The sequence below is a fragment of the Lithobates pipiens genome, unplaced genomic scaffold, assembly GCF_037356315.1.
Source record: "Lithobates pipiens isolate NorthernLeopardFrog02 unplaced genomic scaffold, aLitPip1_a1.2 Scaffold_3, whole genome shotgun sequence".
Taxonomy (NCBI): Eukaryota; Metazoa; Chordata; class Amphibia; order Anura; family Ranidae; genus Lithobates; species Lithobates pipiens.
In genome coordinates this window covers 244535958-244541957 of record NW_027507790.1, presented here as the reverse complement: position 1 = coordinate 244541957, position 6000 = coordinate 244535958, and the positions used below count along the sequence as shown (strand labels likewise).

Genomic DNA, 6000 nt, shown 5'->3' with positions numbered 1-6000 from the left:
CCCCTGCACATTTATTAACTGTACACGAAAGGCCGCGCTTATGGAGCAGGTCACAGTCACACAGGGATATATGTGAATGCCTGTATCTCCCCCTGACTCTATTGATAATGTATTACTAGTTGCAGTATTTTATGAGGTATAGCAGTGTAGAAAATACATATATAAAAGTTGGACCTATTTATATTAGTCACTATGAGGTTGCTGCCTCCCTAAGAACACAATCTGAAACCCAGGTTATGTTTAAAAGTTAAATGGTAATGATAGGCTAATGGCGCTACCTCAAACCTATTGTTTTTGTGTTTATATCCAACTAATTCTTTCTATTATTCCAAATTCAACCATGTGCCACTACAAATCAGTTATATTCCTTACCCTAAAAAGGTGAACGCGCACAGTTCTTCACTAACGTGATCGAACACTCAATCAGAATCCCTAAAAAACACCCACACTACATGTAAAATCCAAGGATCCCAAACAATATTCAAACTAATTTTGTGATAGTGATTTTTGTGATCCCAAAAAATATATTAGTATACTACACAGCTGACTACCACACACAGTGTGCAAAACCCCTATTCGGGGGAGAAATTACACTTATAATCGCACTGCGTTTGTGCAGTTCCTGTGCAATTGCTATCACTGTGCACAATTTATATTACCACTATAATACCCCGTGGATGAAAAAAATATATTACAATGAAAGAAACAAAAACCACCGAGACCATGAAAAATACAAAAAATATAAGACTATAAAAATTATAAAAATAGAAAAGTCAAAGGCAAAAAAATAAAAAAATAATAATAATATAATAAATAAATGTGCGGGGTGATTCCTAACCCCCTTTCGAATGTGAAAAATACAAAAACCTAAAAAAAGGTGTAAATAGAATCCAAAAAATATCAATAGATTTATGTATCTATATATATAAGGTCCACAAGAAGTCTCTTATCATGTGCTTTCAACCATGCGACCCCTGTACACTGCCCTACAAACTGCTGACCCTATTTTCTACCCTGCTGACCTCCCATCCTCTGTCTCCTTGACATTTTTTTACTGTACCCCTATATCAGACAGGCTAGCTCTAGCCCTGGGAGGAAGCACTTTCTCAGTCTCCTATCCTCCAGAATGAAAGTGATTCTAAAGGGTTTCTTTAAAAAAAAAAAAAAACAATAACAAACATGGCATACTCATCTGCTCTGTGCAGGGGTTTTACACAGAGCAGCCCGGGTTTCTCCTCTTCTTGGGTCCCTTGCTGGCGCTCCTTGCCCCTCCCTCCTGTCAAGTGCCCCCAGAGCAAGCATCTTGCAATGGGGCACCCAAGCAGGCTCGTTCCCGAGCCTCAGCTCTGCGTGTCTATTCACACACAGCCACGGCTCGAACAAGCCCCCTCTCTCTTCTCATTGGCTCACTGGCTGTGATTGACAGCAGCGGGAGACACACACAATCGCACACAAACAGCGATCGTCCCACACATGTGGGGTATCACAGCGAGCAACAGATCATGGGATGTAATTCCAGCAGCAGCGTCGCCTATGGATAGTACACTTTACTTTGTTTTCCACTGTTGCCCGGGCGAGCACAATTTTAAAGTGTGACATGTTTGGTATCTATTTACTTGCTGTAACATCTTTTATATTTTACACAAAAACAAACAGTTATGTAATGTGTGTTTGGTGTGGTCAGCCTGAAACAGGAAGTGCTGTTACTGGCAGGATCACCAGGTCACCAAGTACCCAGCTTCTTGTACTGTGAGGGGCAGTTGGCTGGATTTTTTAAAAGACGAGACAGGTACACTTTAATGTCTATTCAGTACAGGACAATAATGACTCCACACCATTGTCAGCATTATGTACACAACTGAGTGGGGGCGGGCAAATCACCGCCACACTGAACGACATCTATGAGCGCGTATCCCTCCGCCAGGAGGTGCGGCGCTACATTCGCGGAAGGGTACGGCGTTGCTAAGCGGCACGTTGTTCGTAGGAGCGGGACATGCTGGTTTAGGAGGACGGTGCTGAGCGCTGCTCTATGGAGAAGAGGAGGATGGAGTGCCCGACTCTACCACCGGGATGGAAGAAGAAGGAGGAGGTGATTAGGAAGCCCGGTGTGAGCCATGTCTACTACTTCAGGTACTCGGGGACAGGGGACGGCGGGCCTGTAAACTTCACACTGACAGGAAACGCAACCAACTTTTTGCAGCGGTTTACTGATAGCGCTGAGCTGATTGGTTGCTGTTCTTTGGCTCTTCTTCCCTATTGGCTGTTGCTTCAAGCGCTGCCAACACAGGAATCTAGTTAGACAAGCCTTTTGGGTTTCCACGATTGGCTGGGTGCCTTTTAATCTGTGCGCTCATTGGCTGCGTTTATTCCCACCGTTATCCGCTCACCTCGTGATTGGCTGTTTTATTTCACAGCTGAGATTGTTACATTGTTTGAATACGGCTGTGTGTGTGTGTTGTATGGATGGGGGTGCGAATTCTTCTTCCTGCCTTTTTGTTTGGACCACTTTCTTGTATTAGATAATAGGAGGGTAGAAGTGGCGCTATTTTGGTGTGGAGTGTTTTAACCACTTCAGCTCCGGAAGGATTTACTCCCTTCCTGACCAGAGAGCTTTTTGCGATTTGGCACTGCATCGCTTTAACTGACAATTGCGCGGTCGTGCGATGTTGTACCCAAACACAATTGACATCCTTTTTTCCCCACAAATAGAGCGTTCTTTTGGTGGTATTTGATCACCTGCGATTTTTATTTTTTGCGCTATAAACCAGAAAAAGCGACAATTTTGAAAAAAAAAAACGCATTATTTTTTACTTTTTGCTATAATAAATGTCCCCCAAAAAATATTTATAAAAAAAAAAAAACATTTTTTTTCCCTCAATTTAGGCCAATACGTATTCTTCTACATATTTTTTTTAAAAAAAGCGATTATTTGGTTTGCGCAAAAGTTATAGCTTCTACAAAATAGGGGATAGTTTTATTGCATTTTTATTTTATTTTTTTATTTTATTTATTTTTTAAATGGCAGCGATCATATTTTTTTTTTTAGTTTTTTTTTTTTATCGTGATTGCGGCATTATGGCGGACACATCAGACATTTTTGACACATTTTTGGGACCATTGTCATTTATACAGCAATCAGTGCTATACAAATGCACTTATTCCTGTGTAAATGACACTGGCAGTGAAGGGGTTAACCACTAGGTGGCAGTGTAGGGGCTAAGTGTTCCTAGGGGCGTGTTACTAACTGTGGGAGGCGTGACTATGTTTTACAGATCACTGATCTCTGCTCCAATTACAGGGAGCAGAGATCAGTGTCACTTGTTGCTAGGCAGAACGGGGAGATGCTGTTTACATCGGCATCTCCCAGTTCTTCCTCTCCGTGAGGCGATCGCGGGTACCCCCGCGGCAATCGAGTCCGCGGGACCCGCGACCGGACTCGCGGAGCATCCCTCGGGCGTGCCCGCCGTCTCCTAAAGGGCCAGCTATGGACACCTGATTTTACCTGTACATGCCCTTCTGCTGACTTATATCGGCGTGAGGCGGTCGGGAAGCGGTTAAACCGATGGCTTGTGAAGGATCCCTAAATCTATAGAGTGAATTCCTGATGTAATAACTGCAGATGATGCAAAAATCCAAGACAAATAAATGTGCACATATGCAAATGACCTGAGTGATTATTACAACAACCTAGTATAATACTACTGGAATACAGATTGGTGAACAATCCAACCAGTGATTAATATATTCCTCCTGTGCAAAAAACACAATACTAAAAGCAACTATCTGCTGTGATAATAAATCATGTATAACAACAAACATAAAACATGTGTAATGTCCTCTAGTAAAAGAAAAGTGGTGTGCACTAAAAAGTCCATATATCATAAAAATGTAATATAAAGTGACAGGTGCTCTTCAAAAAACTCTATTCGGTGCTTCTTAACCACTTAAGGACCGCCGCATGGCAATGTACGTCATCAGAATGGCATGTACAGGCACAAGCACGTACATGTACGTGCTTGCCTTCCAGCGGGTGGGGGGTCCGATCAGACCCCCTCCAGCTGGATGCGGTGGTCCGTTTCGCCGCAGGAGCGATCCGGGATGAGGGGATGGCCGTTGGTTTCTGGCCATCCCCTCTCGATCGCTCCTGGCGAATGAGAAGCTTCCCCCGCCTGTGTATAGTAATCACAGGCAGGGAGGAAGTGATGTCATTCTCCTCGGGGCGGTCTTTTTGACCGGACTATGAGGAGAACACAAAGTGCACCAAACACTACACTAACATGTAGGTACACAAATCCCCCCCAATCACCCCCCGATTCCCCCCCCCCGCCACTTTTGCTCAAATCAATAAATATACGCTTATTGACATTTTTTTTTTTTACTAAAGACATGTGGCTGAATAAATTTTACCCTAAATGTATGACTAAAATTGAGTTTATTCAATTTTTCTTATAACAAAAAGTAGAAAATATATTTTTTTTCCTCAAAATTTTCGGTCTTTTTCCATTTATATCGCAAAAAGTAAAAATCGCAGAGGCAATCAAATACCATCAAAAGAAAGCTCTATTTGTGGGAAGAAAAGGACGCAAATTTCGTTTGGGTACAACGTTGCATGACGGCGCAATTATTAGTTAAAGCAGTGCAGTGCGAAATTGTAAAAAGACCTCTGGTCCTTAGGCTGACAATTGGTCCGGGGCTGAAGTGGTTAAAAAGTGCCCCATAAGAAATGCACTCACCGAAATCATTCACCCCACAAGGAGGTATTACACCTTCACAGTATTTTTCACTGTGTAGCACACAGGAAACACCTTTTTGGTCCTATTTCAGCTGGTTGCTTTTGTGTTTGCTGTGTAAGGCATAAAATAGTCTCCTTGCAGCCGGTCCTTTATTGCTCCCAAATGCAGAAAATAAACACCTCCATAGCGTATTACTATAAAAACATTTTTTTTTTTTAATGCAGACAAGGATGTACTCGCATTCAGTCTGTTAATACAGAGCTTTGGGGGGGGGGGGGAATCAGGAAGCTGGAACAGTTTGCGTTCCACGGCTCAAAACCGGAAGTGATGCAATGACGCTGTAAGCCTATCCCTACGCGTTTCATCACTGGGACGTCATCTGGAGTGGTGCCATCTTGCTGCGCCATCCGGTTTATATAGTATGAGGTGTATCCTAGTCGGTGGCCATGGCCATTTTTGGTTAGTCCGGACTTCGACATGGCGGCACTGATAGTAGTATAACTCAAATAGTAGTATAACTCAAACGGCCAATAATTAGATGAAAACCTAATACTACTCCGCAACATGTCAAGATATACAAATTTGAAAGGACTGATCTTACGATCCTCATTGTCTGTGGGGACACCACCATACATTCATATAAACATACTAATGATGTAAGCATCAAAATGATAAATTATCGAGATATAAATGTATCTGTATGACCCCCACGTATATACAGATGACCTCAATGCAAATAGAAATAAAAATTCAGAAGGGAAATTTTTAAACAATGGTTATATATATATATATATATATATATATATATATAAAAAATATATTACACCATACATAGGTTATAATTAAAAACAAAAAGATCAAAGAATCACAGTGGATCTTTTATTTTGAATACTCTTCAACTTAAAGGCTTGAATATTGACTTGAATTGTTCTCTCACCAATTTCTAGGTCCCTCCCCTGTAATCAGTCCTTTCTTGAGATGCCGCAGGAGTATAATCATGTTTTAATTTGATTATAATTTATAATTATTTTTGTTTTTAATTATAACACATATGTGTGTATTTTATAATTAAAAACAAAAATGCAATTATAATTTATAATGATTTTATTTTTGTTTTTAATTATAACACACATATTTGTTATAATTAAAAACAAAAATACAATAATTATAAATTATAATTAAATAAAAAAAATGAATATACTCCTGCAGCAATCTACTCAGGGTGCCTGACAAAAATGAAAAGGGAAGAGAATGCTTCTCCCCATAG

General features: G+C 40.9%; 1 protein-coding gene across 2 annotated transcripts in view; it reads left to right on the top strand.

The window, feature by feature from the left end:
- The first annotated feature begins 1915 nt into the window (after positions 1-1915).
- Positions 1916-6000, top strand: part of CUNH18orf54 (chromosome unknown C18orf54 homolog) — a 42430-nt gene continuing 38345 nt past the window's right edge. The window contains exon 1 of one of the 2 annotated variants that reach the window (XM_077462989.1): positions 1916-2130. The gene's annotated coding sequence lies outside the window, so the exon portion shown is untranslated. The remainder of the gene's footprint in view (positions 2131-6000) is intronic. The other variant, XM_077462990.1, reaches the window with a different exon arrangement.